Genomic DNA, 15995 nt, shown 5'->3' with positions numbered 1-15995 from the left:
AACGGAAATGAATGCAATGATCTGTCATGACCAAATTTTAGACTCAGTTATTGGCTTAAGTTCAATGAAAAAAGACATGTATTTGGAAAAATTTCTGAAGATTTGGAAATAAAACCATTTAAAAACCTTTAGATATTTCTATTCATTCAATGTGGCACAATAATGTTTTGGAGTTCAAATATCCCAAGCAAATATAGATATATGTGATTGTTTGTGATTAAATTAGCATAGTCACCCTCTGGACACTGCATAATTATTTCTCTAGATCCGCCCCTGTCTTTAATGTATGGAATCGTTGGCAATGCATCAAGATCCCAACACTGTATAAACCTGACAGAGACAACTGAAAAGGATGAAAGCTTCCCATGAATTTCTACAGAAAATATATTTATTTTTGACCCACTTGAGGGAAAGAATGTTAAAAATCAAGATTTTTGAGGAATAGAGTATGACATATTGAAATGTTTTGTCACAAGAATGTCAGAAAACAAACAGACTAGCTGGGCCATTTTTGAGGCACTTATGCACCTTAACTCCTCTTTGGTTGCCATGCTTTCTTTTCTTGCACCAATTTTGTCCTTTGTAGCAGATGAACAGCAAGACTACAAGGCATCTTTTACCGTGGCCACCTGTGCTTAAAGTGGACTGTTAACACTCAGTTTGATTTTGAAAAAACTCTCCACCAAACAGTTTTCAGTACCGTTCACATCACAGTGCCCGCTGTTTCTCCTCTGCTCGTTGTGTGCATGCAAACCAGAGGGAAGTCTGTTGCTGATGAACATAATAAAAACAAACGAAAGTCATTTTCTTCTGTGGTATAAACAGTTAGTCATTTCACATGAGGACAGCATTATTGTGGATTTTATTTAGTCATGCTTATTATAGAAAATAAAAAGAAACGTCTGAGAGTAAAATTGAGTTTGCCCTTTTGTTTGAGTTCTGTGCTCAATCCAATGGAACGGCACATTTTATCTGATGCATTGTATCTATTTGATCTGTCCGCCTGTCTCTGTCTGTCCGCTCGCCAGCACATGATGCTGTCTTTATTTATTCGTCTCCCTGCTTTTATTTCTGTCTCCCTGTCCGCTTGGTCTCTCTGTCTGTCCACTGAGCCACCCTCACTACACTCACAAACAAATGTTTTGGCAACAACAAAAAAAAAAGAGAGTTTGAATCAGTCTTTTTGAGTTATGACAGCTGTAATGTAATTATGTTCAACAAGTGCACTACATTGAGTTGGGGTGATTAGCACTTCCTCTACAATCAAAGGTATTTTTAATTACTTATTTATATATTTATACCAAAACTTCTGAAAAAGCAAAAGAAGTAAATGATTTTTTGGAGTAATACCTGGAGTATGACAAATTGAAATGTTTTGTCACAAAAAGAAAACAAACAGACTTGCCGAGTCATTTTTGACCCACTTACACATCTTAACTCCTTCTCTTCAGCACTGAGACTACAAAGCATCTTTTATTGTGTCCACCTGTGCTTTAAAGTGGACTGTTAAAACTTTAAGTTTGATATTTAAAAAAAAAAAATGAATGCAATCAATTTCAAATTGATTAGTCTATTCATAAAAATGTACTCGTTCCAACTAGTTCCAACAATTACACAACTCGTCAAAAATACGGTTTGTAATTTAAATGGTTCATCTGAATCAACAAATTAGACCTGTTATCTTGCAGCCATGCATTAAATTAAGTAGTGACAGTAGGTTCACTGAATTACTTTTTGGAGTGTACCTGCCAGCCTGCAGATGAGACAACACAGACCTGTATGTTTATGTATGGGTTCATTAACAGGCATTGACAGCTTGTGAAGGAGAGTGCTATTAACATTGCATGTATTCCCAAGTGGTGATCCTGCCGTGAGTGTCTCTGTGTTTTACATGCGTAGTGGGTGACCGTAGTGAAGCATGGGTGGGGAGGAGGTGTGGGACGAGTGGCAATTACAGGGCCAGTTATGGCGTGATAGCCTGCTAGACGGGCCACACTTGGCATGGATCCCTATTTTAAGGGAATTTAAAAGCACTAGATGGGGGCTCCATTGTGTGACCCCATCTCTCTGCCTCCTCTATCCATCGCTACCTTCCAGTCATGATTCAATCCTGTTTTTAATCTTGCCAGGCCTCAGCAGGGCCTAAAAGCACAGGGAACTGGGCGCAATGCCTAGATGACCCTAGGTAATATGGAAATGGGTAGAGCAAACCCCACTCACAGCCCCTCACAGACCCACTCACACGCGCCGAGGTGCTCACTCTAGCACGCATTCGCAGTCCGTCGTCTCTTTATTTTCCATCAGAGCTGTTTCACCTGAAATGTTTCTGCCAACAGACCAATGCTCACCCCTCTTCGGAGCTCTTTGTCCCCTTGCTCCTGCTACCTCTGCAGAAAGGCTGGCATTACTTAACTGCACCAGATTCCCTCCTGCATGCCACAGGTCAACAGCCTGCACTGAATAGCTGCTGATTATTTCTAGTAGTGCACCACTCAGAAAAGTTTCTGGCCAATGCCTCACACGTATGCACTCTTATTTTGCTCCAGATCTGGTGCATATCAGAAAGCGACTGCAAAGTTGTGCTCTAGTGAAGTTGCATGGCCTTTTAGAGTCTGAGCCCGCTGTGTATTTCTCATCATCATGCAGCATCATTTTTCCACTCAAGGTTAAATTTATGCTCGAGGGACAGGATACACTAAAGCTCCAAAGTTGACCCTCTCCCCCGCTCTCCCTCACACACTCCCATCGTAATTTGTCTGCCCACTGGTTTCACTTATTAAGTTTCAAAAGGTTTCTGGGCAACGTGGTTTGAGAAAGGGAAAAAAAGGAACCATGGCATTTTTTTGGCACACCGCTCTCCCCGTCTTGCCCAGAACGAGGAGGTTACCATGGCATCAGTGGGCACCTCATAAAGCAGACCATTGTTGGTGCTTGTGTGTGTGCATGTGTGTGTGTGTATGTGTGCCACATTGAGTTGCATGGCAACAACCTCTGGGCACCACCAGCTCTAGCAAGAAGCTCAAATCTTGCACAGGGCAGTGCCAGCCTGTGATACAACATAAACATGAATTTTCCACAATCTTTTCAATCTGTTTTATTCTGATTCCTCCTCTACCTGCCTCTTCATCTGTCTCACATTTCCTAACACACAAAAACACACACAGTTTTCCACCGAATCTGTAACTCTGTCAGCACGTCGCAAAGAAAAAGAAAGATCCCGTAACTGCACCTCAGATCATGATTTATCGTCCCCAAAAACAAAAGCAACGTGTTGTCAAAGGTTAGCACATCAGGAATAATCTGGAGTGCATTTTTCTGTGCAGTGGTGTATGCAGATTTTCATTAAAGCTAGAAAATGACGGAGAAATATGCACTGCATGCTCAAAGAATGGCCACCATAATTAGAAAATGAGCCCGCAATCTAAAACACCCCGAGGGGGAAACAGAAACGCTTTATTTTCTTGTCTTCTCTAGTCAGATCCATTAGCGGAGAAAGGGTATAATACAGGTTTGTCTGTAATTGTTTCAGTTCCAAATAGCCCAAAACACTAAGTTACTATGTGTGAAAATCTGGACACAATTTGTGGTTCCCTTGAGAAAAAAAAAGAAGAAAAGTGAGAGGAGGGAAGGAAAGGAGCTTTTTTCAGTTTATAAAAGTTTTGGTGGGAGTTGAAAGGCGTGGGTGACAACAACCTTTGACAGGTGGACGCTCTCTGGCTCACTGTGACCTGTGTGTCGGACCTGATGCCTGTAGAGTTGTGAGCTGCAGATGAGGTGTGGAATAAAGACAAGGCCTACAAAGTGAGATGTGGGTCCTCTGCCACACTCTGCTGGTATGTTTAGAGAACTGCAGACAATAATGACAGTAAGAAGAGGTTTGAAGCATTTGTGGTAACACTATAAAACACAAACTAATGCAAGATTAATGCATGACTCATGGCGATTTTATTTATGAATGAATGCAAGATATATATCCAGAATTCCTGTTGCTAATATGATTAATTCAAGCTCCCCTCCAGTTAGAAATCAGTGTTTGTTCTTGTCCCTACAGTGCGCTGTGTGAGTGCTGTCTGTGCAGAGTTTGACACTAGAAGGATGTTTTCACATTCATCTGCTGAAAGTGGAAAGTTTCTCTGTGCTCATTGAAAAGCTGATTTTAAGGGACGGGGCCTACCAGCAGGATTTGTGACATCACAAACATCCTGATCTGTTATGCAACTTATACAAGTGTGATGTAGAAACTTGAAATCAGACACATTATTGTACATTATAATACATGTCTAGAGCGGATCTTTAAGTCCTTTTAAAAGCAAAAATGATCAACCTTGTCCTGTTCCAGCTTCTAAAATGTGATAGTTTTCTGCTTTTCTTTATCATTATTTTGGACTGCTGGTTGAACAAAACAAGGAAGAAAAAGTAAGAAATAGGATTTTTTCCTTGTTTTCTGACATTTTAATAGTCAGGTTTTCATCCAAATATAACACAAATTTGAAGCAAATGTCCAGAACATTTGATAGTTCATTAGGATCACAGTGACACCCTGGATACCTCTCAGGATATTTGTATTGCTGCTTTTGAAATAGCTCCACTTCTTGCACTTGTTTTCTATATGTTTTTATACTTGTACATTCTGGCATTTGTTTTTCTTTGTAAAATATTAGTCCATTTTACCGTAAAGCTTTCAAAATGTGCTCTATTGTTGGTGTCGAAGGAGAAGAAGAGGATGTTACTGCCTCCTTTCTCCACATTTTCTGCATTAAATAGTGCAGTGAAGTAGGAGACCTCTTGTGTCCAGCAGGAAAACACCAAATTAGTTGGAATCAGGTCACAGAGAGAAGGGAATTTCACACACACACACACACACACACACACACACACACACACACACACACACACACCCAACCAGTCATAGACGAATTAACCCTACAGTTCACGCCAACTCTGACACCCTCATACTGACACATGCACCACTGCATCCTTATAACGCACCCCAAACCCTATTTATTAATGTTTAGCAATTTCCATATGTGCTAACTGTTAGAGCGATTATATATTCTGTTGTTTATTCCACTGTTTATCCATCTGTTGTCTTTTGTGTCATGTTTCATCAATTTAAAAAAAGAAAAGAAAAGGGTGTTTCAGAGCTTCCCACCCCCTAGCTTGTAATTGTGACGTAGCCTAAACCAAGACTAGCAAAATCTAAATATTTGCATCTGACAATCAGTTTGATAGAATAAAATCTAAACAATGCCTCATGGAGAACATGTGCTGTTCTGCTTTCAGGGAGACTGATAAACCTTTTCTATGTTAGAGGCATATCATCTAATGTGACTTACTGATGAGTTTTAGAAACAAAAAATGTTGTATCTCAAAAATTGTTCAGATTCAGCTGTGAACCCATTTTTTCATTTTTGGGGAGCTTGAAAAAAGAATTTTACTTTTTCACAATTTAAAATAAAACAAAAGACAGTTGCCTTGAAATTACAGTTTCTTCTTCTTTTGTTACAGTGTAGTTTTGTATTAGTGGAGAATATGTTTTGTGCCCTTGTTATACAGAGGCAGCAAATTTGTTCAGGAAATTCTAGTTTTGTTATAAACCAGAAAATTGTTAATAACCCTAAAACGAAACAGTGATACATTAATAATTGACCTAATAGAGTTCCTGTTGGTTTACCTGGTCTAGCCCCATACACCACAAAACATTCTTAACATTCTCCTTGTTAGATTTTTAAAGGTCCAGTGTGTAACATTGAGGAGGATCTATTGTCAGAAATGGAATATAATATTCATAGCTATGTTTTCATTAGTGTATAATCACCTGAATATAAGAATCATTGTGTTTTTGTTACCTTAGAATGAGCTGTTTTTATCTACAGGGCAGGGGAGTTTTTTGTGCGTTTCACAGCCACCGTAGTTTGGTGGTCCATTAAATGTTTATATACTGTATTAGAGGCCCAAGTTTGGAGAGTAACAGATTACATGTAAATGTATTAGGTAATCAGTATACAAAGAAGGGCAACTATATTCCATTACAATTACAGAAAAAAGATCTAATCAGATTACAATTACATTTAGTAGCAATGAGGATTATTTAGCAGGATTACAACTTTAAAATCAGTTTTTCTTTAAGGAAACACTGAGCAGAGGACATTTTTGATTCTAAAAATGATTTTTTCCCCCGTTTCCATCTTTCTGCTGTCTTACATAATATACTTCTATCGATACTTCTTATTGACCTTTACTTTTTCCTGTCTTTATTTTCAAATTTGGTGTAAAAAGTACCAAAGTACTTCAGTATTATGATACTGGGAGTGGGTTATTAACTCAATTTTTTAATTAGTAACTGTATGGGATTACATTTTTAAAGTAATCCTCTCTCTTATGGTTTGAAAATCATCAACTTGCAGACTTTGAATAGCTTGAGATTGCTCAAAAAATCAAAAGTCTGTATTTAAGCAGAAACAAAAATACACAAAATGTAAGTCTGAAGCCTTTTCAAGTTGATTTTCTGTCTCTAAGAAAAACACAAAACTATGGTATGTTCTGCAGAAGTCTTTTGACACTAACATAGAGTGCTAGTGATTAGCCGTAAATGGGCTCCAACATGTAAAAAGTCTAGTGAAGAGCGACCTAAGAGGGTTCAAACCGATCGCAACTTATATATGCAGCCACCTGGAACAGACTTCCTCTCTTGCCAAACACATGCCATGTTTAGCCTGGCTGCTCTGAGTGTGTGTGTGTGTGTGTGTGTGTGTGTGTGTGTGTGTGTGTGTGTGTGTGTGTTGTCAGCTCTGTTACTGTGGTGCTCGTTTGGTCCTCCGCTGTTGTGCAGCATGTGGCCCACAGATTAACGCTTTAAATGAGACTCTCTCCTGTTCTCAATGCCCCCTCTGTTTGCTTACAAGGCCCGGGTGAGACAGAGTGGAAGGATTTGAGAGGGTTTTTGTATCTCCTCCTGTTCAGAGGGGGGCATCCTATTATGAGTGAAAAGCTAAGGGAGGGCATGGTCACAAAGGGTTAAAACCTGAGAGTGTATTTTTTTGGCATAATATACAGAATTGGCCCCTTTTTTTTTAAAGACATGTGGAAAACGGCTCCAAACAGATTTTAGTGTAAGACAGGTGCCAGCTCGGCCATCTGCTTTCAGTTTTACCTCCCTGTCTGTCTGCTCTCAGCCGATCCCCTCCTCTCTCTACAGTCCCGATTCATCTCTCTCTCTCTCTCTCTCTCTCTCTCTCTCTCTCTCTCTCTCTCTCCCTCTCTCTCATTTCCCTCTTCCGCCAATCACATCAGTTTGACACCCTCCCCATCATGCGTTGGCACACACCTTTTAATTTCTTCCAGGTACCTGGAAGAAATCAAAAGTGGGGAGAAATCAAATCAAAAGGGGAATTTATTATGATTGAGTATGGCATCCAAAATACTGAATATTAAATGTGCAAGTATACCGGCATACACATGGATGGATTAGGGACTGTGTGAAAATTATTAGAGAGGGAATTGGGATTAAGAAAGGGGAAAGGTTTTTATTTTCTTTCTTTTGATTTAAGGGAGGGTAGTCAAATATACTTGGGACAGTAGAGGAGGGTGTTTTATGTTTTCCTCATTCCCTGATATATTTTACTTTTACTTATGAGGTTAACTGTAAACAGACAAAAAAGAAACAAACACACACAAACAAAAACATTTAATTATAACAAATGTTTTCCCCTTTTTCTTCTTATTATTATTTAGCAGTTCTTTTTTATATATTTTTTAGCAGCAGTTTATTATTTTGTGGTACAGTTTGCCATAAATATTAGAGATATTAGACAGAGGGTATTGTTTGTTAGTTTTTTCCAAGTCAAGGGTTTGGTCCAAAGAAAAAAAATAATGCATGGAAGTGCCTTGCCTTTTAATATTTTTTTTTTTTCTCTGTGGGCCTACTGAGCATGTAATGGCAGGGACCCAAGGGGTCAAACGATCCCTTAGCCACAGCCTTTGTTTGAAGCTCCACTATCTTGTTGGAAAGTCAAAGGTCAGTCAATGTCCTGATCACTCTTAAGTCCTTTAATATTTTTTTTCTGCCAATCCTGGTTTATTTTGAAAAATATTTTCCCTCATTTATTCCTTTGTAATCCAGTTGCACAGTACATTTTAAAATATTTTTGGGTGGCTTTTTTATGACCTTTAATTCAGAATCTGACTTTTTTTCTTAATTTTTTTAAAATGACGAACCACAGCACCCCAAGTTTGTGCATAAATGAACGTTCCTGACCATTTTTACTGCTTTACATCATATTTTCTTGAACAGGTAAAGCAGCCATTTTGAAGAGATATACATTTGATAAATCACAACTTCATCATCAGTAAAACAATACACATTTTAAACACTTTATAAATTAGACAAAATAAAGCCACTGAGGTTAACAGATTCTCATTTATCCTCCCAGTAAAACAAACAAATTTGTGTGCTCACTTTATAAATGAGACACTTTAAGTGCATTTAGCAGGAGTTAAGGATCTATGGAGGCAAGCGGTCTGGGAAACTCTGGAAAAGAGTCTTCAACAAGAACAAACACACTGAAGTTAAGGTGCAGTTTTTCAGTGATGAACTTTAACAGCACTATTCTAAACTAGACTGAGTAAACTGAGAGTCAGCATTATGTGTGCTGAAGGGTCACTTGCTCATTTACTCAGGATTTGTCCTGCCTTATGTTACTATTGGCTTAAAGAACTGGTTCTCAAACTATGGTACAAGCTGCCTGTAGTGGTATATGGAGGAATCTCTGAAATAGTTTTAAGGAATGAAATTAATTTAAAAACATATCTCACGAGCATGCATCCATGATTAGTTAGGAGCTTAAAAGTGATGTGAAGACAGTAAGTGGAGGTAAAATGAATGGTTCAAAAACACTGCAATTGTGGCTCCAAACAGGAACTATTGGGAAGAGAGGTTTGGACCAGGAGGACGCCTTTTTTCCACCAAATTAGCTCTGGTTCTTGAACCGGTTCCATTCAGGATTCAACAGTGGTCAGCAATAATAGTCTTATTAGGAATAAACCTGTGTCCTGTGTGAACTGTCTGTAGCTGCAGCCTACGCTGCTGTATTTTAATGTCGGTCATAATGGTGATACTTGGAGAACCTGATACTTACTGAGACGGTACTTTCCTGCTTTTAAAAAAGAGATACAACCAGATGTGTTGTCTTTGGTTAATCTGAGATAAAAACATTTTTTTGTATAGCTAGTTCATGCTTATACAAGATGTTTTTATCATTCAGATGGTTACATAGCACCCTTACACTCTGAAACACACTGAAGTGTTTCAGATGTTTGGGGGCCTCTCCTTGACCACATGGTAAAAACCTGAATCTGTTTTAGGGTACTGGCTATTATCTATTTATTTTTCATCCATTATTTAACTAATTTGATTTGTTAGAAGAGAGGTGCAGCTCTCCTCTTTCCTTTCTCAACACTTCATTTATTTAGTTCTTTGTTTAATTATGTATATGTTAATTTTTTTCTCAGTGTTATTCTATTATGTCTTTCCTCTTGATTTGTAAAATGGGAAAAATAAAAATAAAAATTTTCAATAAATCAAGAAAACAAGTTATGTAATTTTTATATGACCTGCAAAATTAGCGTGGTGATTTGGAGACTTACAGTGCAATTGTACACTGTAAAAGTAGAGAAATCTCATAATTTCAAGGCAACTATCGCCATTAAATTTTAAATTCAAGGTCTCACTTATACTCTCACATTTTTAAATAAGCTAATAATAATTTACTTTTCTTCTTGTGAAAAACTTGAATTTTTAAGTTTTATGAACAAAAAAATTAGAATTTCAAAAATTGTTAAAAATTGTTAAATAATGAAATACAGATTTTTGTTGTTTCTAAAACTCAAAAATTCAAGTTTTTCTAACGAAGAAATTCTCTCAACAAAAGATTTTTTTTTTTTGTCTATTTCAGTTTGACTTAAGACTTACAAATATAATGAATATGCTGCACAGACAGACAACATTTATGAACAAGCACAACAAGACTGAAGAAATAAAAAAACAACAGACAGGACTATAGGAACATTGTAAAACCAGATAAGTTCATGTAACCTTTTTTGAGTGAAATGAACTGGTTTTACATTGAAGGTGAAGTCCATCCATGTACACTCACTGTATTGTAGGTGTGTCCATTGGGAAACTAAGACCAAGGAGAAACCTCTGGGACTTAAAAGTGATGCTCAAACCTGCTCCTGCATGAAATGCATGTAAGCATGTTGCTTAAACTCCTCTGTGCAACCTTCTACCCCGGAGAAATGGAATTTAATTTTAGAGTGAGCATGTTTCTTTTTTGGAAAAGATGCAATTTCTTGTGAAAAATATCGACTTTAATGGCCAACTAGATGACTTATGAAAACACATGAAAGTGAAAACACATTGTTGGCTCCTCTCTCCGCAGCTTCCCCATGGGAAATGGGGCCAAGCCTCATTTAAAGTGCGGCGCCTGAGCCGTGTCGCTCGGGTTCACAAATGTGGGGCTTTAACCTGGTGGTTTCTTCCTGGAATGAGGCCGCTGCTAATGAGCCCGTCAGGACAAAGGTGAGTTCTAAATGAGCGGAAAGGAAAGTAAACAAGCCAGGTGACAAATTGCAAATAAGCGAACATCAAGTAGCCTCAGATGGAGATTGTGTCCACGCATACAAACTTGCTCACAAGAAAAAAGCCAGTGGCTGTCAGTGTTGTAAAGAGTTGTTGAGGCTAGACGTTTTTGTTGTGGAGACTCTCATAGCGTGCAGGTGCTCTTTTCAAAGGCAGCCCTCTCTGTCGGGCCCTTCTTGGCCAGTGTTGAATGTTGGGCTCCCAGGGTGTTTGTTTGGGTTCTGTTTTGTATGCTTAGTGTCTATGCCGGCTTGATACCTATTCCTCTTTTCTTCTGTTACTTAAGCACACATTTTCTCAGAGAACGCTTGCAAGGCTTTCCAAAATATATAACCTGCTCACAAAGAGCGAAGGTCAGTTTTTCCATTCACAGAAAGAAAAAGAAAAGAAGCAGCAGGAGACTAAAAAGGCTGCGTTCACACTGCAGGCACAAGTGGCCCCAAATCTGATTTGTTTTTGCTAATATGTGACTCAGATCTGTTTTTTCGTGACAGTGTGAACAGCCCAAATCACATGGAATCTCATCTTTTCAATTCTGATTTGGGCCACTTTGGCTATGTTTGCACTGTAATCAGCTCTGATTTATTGCTCAGATTTTGTTGTTCACATTATTTGTTTTCATTCAGGCCCGGTGGACTCCATTAGGAGCACTAGGAGGAGCCAGAGGAACCAGATTTTTTGTGTACTACAGTCAGGATATAATGAGAGTTTCAGCAGATATGACATTGAAATATGACAGAAAAACTAATATCGGATCTTGTTTTACTCAAACTTCCTGCAGTTATTGTGTTCACTGTTTGGGTTCATTGTACATTTAAGTTTTTCTCTAGTGTTATTGTTATGCAGCGAATAGAATATGAAATATCCATAAAATATGTCACATATTCAAGTTAGTAAATGAAAGAAAAGGGGTCTGTTAAGGAAAAAGCTTGATAACCATCCAGTGCTCTAGATTGACATTCATCATGCAGGTCACCTAAACACTGGAATCATTAAAAAAAAAAATTTTTTTTTTAAAAAGTTCAAAGTTAATAAATGAGAATTGAGCGCTATGGCTTACAGTGTGAATGTAGCATTAGTTACAAGTTCCTAAGCCTTATATAGTCATAGAGAGAATATATACTGCATTACTATAAATCTATACATCCTGGAGAATTCACTTATTTTCCACTACAGCATGGTGAGTTAGGATGTCAATTAAAAATAGGTCTTCAGTTTCACGCTACATTTAAATCCTGCCCATGATTTTGGCCCACAATCTCTCATCGGTGTGTGTGTGTGTGTGTGTGTGTGTAAAATCATCAGTGTGTCAGATGGAGCCCGTTGTGCCAGGCAGCCGGGCAGCGGCAGGGCCACTCTGTGTGGTCAGGGCACAGTGTGTCCTCTCAGCTGCCGTTTCCAATTCACAACTAACTTGACAGCAGCATCCTCGCTCATTCACGAGCAAGCAAGCAGATGGTGGCAAGCTCGCTGTTCGCGTGTTTGCCCGTTTGCCCGTTTCTTTTGGAGAGGCAGCTGTGGGAAGCACTGCTTTGCCCACTGCTGCGTCCAGCTTCATGTGCAGGCAAACAAAGAGGAGGACAATTGAAATGAAACTCTGGAGTCTGTAAGATCTAACAAAAAAAAAGATGCCCAGAGACGAGGCTTGTATAAAATCTCCCAGATCACTCAGTATCATCCAGAGAGGCTGCGGCCAGTTTCATCAGAGAGTAATCCTTGAGATTATACCCCTGCATGGTGGACAATGAGCATATTGTTGTGATCTTGTTGCCGTAATCCAGCTCAGCACCATATGCAATAGACAGCAATGCTCTCTGGAGAGCTACAGTTGTGAATAATACTGTCCAGTCTTAGCACAGCAATCCATCTGCCACCGGCTCTCTGTGTCTGAAAATATCTCCACTAGAATCAGCTCTGAGGCAGCATAATAGAGCACTCTCAATCTGTTTTTGTTCATTTTTATTCACGATGATGCCAGAATGCAGCTGCAAATTTCTCTCTGAAAAAGGGACCACAACCTGGTATAGCCATTCAAGCCTCCTGGAGTCTAATATGAATGTGATTTCAATTTTGGTCATAACCTGGAGTGCACAGAGAGGAGATGGATTTGAAATGGGGATGGGGTGAAACCATCTGTTTTGCAGTAGAATCAGAGGGACAGAGGAAGAAATTTTGTAAGAGCCGAGCGGGGACCCTGGAAGTCAGTCGAAGCTGGGGGTTGTCAGTCTGTATAATGACATCATACTAATCGCTGCACAGCATTCATGTCGGTCAGGATCATTAATATATAATAACATTTCACACCAAAATTTTAGAATTCTAATCTGTGAAAAAAATAAATTTCTCTGGCTTGCCCCTAATGGTATTTGCAAGAATCCACCGGGCCTGAACGAAAACAACCAATCAGAGCCAAGAAAGATGGAAAGACACTTTGGGTCGGTGGCATGCATATAGCTGATTGTTCACTCACAGGGTCTGTATTTGATGCCCTGGTAATGCGACTCAACAATCAACTATGTTTCTTGGCTCTGATTGGTTGTTTTCCTTCAGGCCCAGTGGATTCTTGCAAATGACATAAGGAGCTCTATGAGGAGCCAGAGGAACCTGATATTTTCACAGATTATCTGTCTCATGTTCTACTGTCAGGATATAGTGAAAGTTTCAGCAAATATGACAAAAAGTTATTTTTATAAAAGTTACCTACTGCAGATTTAATGGATGAAACAACAATAAAACATTCAGCATATACCAGTAAAAGAAGGAAAACATTTAAAAAAAAAAAAGTTTTTAATTAATCAATGGTTTTTATTATGCTTGATTTTAGGGGGTGCTGCAGCCCTCTGAGCATCCCTACTCTCTTTCCATGGAGCCAAAGCCCATAAAAAAAACGGCAGGCCAAATTGTCAGTCAGTTGATGAGATGTCATGCTAGCCAGACACGGCACAGGCGGGCAGCGTTGCCCGAGGAGGAATCCTACTATTTAATGTGCCTCTGCAACCCAGCTGATTCACCACTACACCATCCATTCTAAAAGGTTTTGTTCTAGTGAATCACTCCAGGTTTCCTTAATGGAAAAGCCAAACATACTGCTCTAACATTGGGTGACAAGGGCACCTTGGGTTTGCAGATGTTCACGCAGATGACAGATGGCGCCGGCGTAGCTAAGGGAGCAACGGGAACGATGTCTGCGCCAGGCTGGTGTCACATGCAGCCCCCCTCTCTCTTACATTCCCCCTCTGTACTGCAGAGTCCCCCATTCCAAAATCTCCAAAATGAGGGGGGTACAGCTGTGTATGAACATTTAAATGTGAATGTGCACATGCAGTGACTCAGCACCCTGTGGTCAGCTACAATGCAATATGATGTCTTGTGTGTTTGGATCATCATGTTAAATCAGGTGGCAGCATTGGACTTTGTTCCCTTCAGTAACTCAACGGTCTCACATGAGGGGGTCTCAGAAAGCTGCACTACACAAGCTATCTTGAATGGCACATATATAGTTTATAATGATAATGGCAGTTATACCACCACAATTCCTAGTAATGTTTGAAACAATAGGCCACTGATTTCAGACTGAGGTTGACAAAAGCAGACTTCTCATTTTGCCAGCTGAAATAATACCTGCCACCAGTGATTTCTCCTGTATTTCAAGGCCATCTCCAAGCGCCTTCCTGATTAGTTTTTTCTCCCAGGAATCTCCTGTAATCTGCACGGCCCTCAAACTTTATCAAGAACAATCGTACACAGATACACAGAGTTTGTCGTCACCCAAATTGCCAGATCGGCTATAAAACACTAGATACAAGTCAAACCATCTGTCACCGAAACCTGGCAACCCACAACCTGTTTCAAGGGGCAACTGCAGAGCTGCTCTCTGCGCAGGCATACAATTTAAGCAGAGCTGGATTGAACCCCCCACCCGTATTTTAAAACCCAAACGTTGGCAGGTATGGCTGTAGCTAGCCAAAAAATTATAATAATAATTTGAATAAATCAAGTAATTATTCCTACTTTCCTTTTAGCTAGCTAATTAAGCGAACCCTATAGTTCCAATTGTTAGAAATGCTTTTTTAAACAAGAATACATACAGTGCCTATTTTTTTTCATTTCCTAGGACAGCAACAGAGAAGTCACGCTGTTCGTCGAATCATAGTGATTCTGACAGTAATTCCAAAAGGGTCTGGGTTCACTAAGAGTGGATAATTCCTTCTGTAAGTAAACGATTATCTATATCTGTATTTGTCAGCAAACTAAAATATCTGTATTAGTATCAATACTCAGAATGGGCGGGGCTTAAACTGCATGTGGACGGTGCGTAAACCAGAAGTGGGCGAAACTTACTGGAAATTGATATTTGCAGTTAGTTTCTATATTTAGGTTAGTTGCTATATTTATTAGAAAACTATTGACAGACTTGAGCTTCAAAGCAATGTTTTTGATCTCGAGCGTAAGAGAACTATTTACAGTTTTTTAAATAAAAATTGGTATATTTACGCTTACAGACAGTGACACATTTTACTCGTTTCATACTCGTACTTGTAAAAAGTACATTATATGTACCAGATACCTGTTTTAGCCAAGTGCTCGCTCAACCCTAGTTGCCATTCTAGGAATACTGTACATGTTATCGTGTTTAAAGACGAGGCTAATTTTAGCCTGAACACTAATCCAGGATGGGCTAACCCCACGAGCTAATGTAATGTAGCCTTGGCATTTGAAGTAACACCAGTTACTGTGTAGGTAGTAAGCTAGTTAGCTGGATATGCTAATGTTTGCAGCTTACATTAGAGAAGACAAACAGTCTTTAATCCATTCCTGACACTTACAAAAAAGCTTTACAGGTTTGCCTGTGTGTGCCTAGTTACGGTTACTAAGCTAGGACTGGGCAACCGTCATTCAGGAGAGGGGTTTAGCAAATGGTCAGTTTTGTCCTTGGACCCTGCGGCTTTCTGTGAATGCAGAGGAGCTTCGCTGTGCCAAAAAAGCATCTCGTTCACTCACTGAGGTGGAAATCTCTAAAGGTGGCTCTGTTTGGTGCCAACAAGAAAAGGAAACTCCAGCACTGTAAAAGTTTCTGTCATATTATCCCCCAACGGCTCCATCAATGGTCACTGCTCTGGTAATTTGGCAGCAGGAAAGCATATTCAGTGCTTCTGGCAAGAGATTTCATAGACACCGATGACATTTTACAACAATGCCAACTGGAAGTGCAAACAGTAATAGCTCTGTTGACCAAGTGATAGCAGTAGCACTTATAGTCTGAATGTATCAGCGGAGAAAGCCTTGTGATTAGATCGTTTGGTGCCAATGTGCAGAATGAGAAATTCAGTGTGGCACTCAGGCATTTTGTGTCAGA

The sequence above is a fragment of the Dicentrarchus labrax genome, unplaced genomic scaffold, assembly GCF_905237075.1.
Source record: "Dicentrarchus labrax unplaced genomic scaffold, dlabrax2021, whole genome shotgun sequence".
In the NCBI taxonomy this organism is placed as follows: Eukaryota; Metazoa; Chordata; class Actinopteri; family Moronidae; genus Dicentrarchus; species Dicentrarchus labrax.
Note: the sequence above shows the minus strand (reverse complement) of the source record.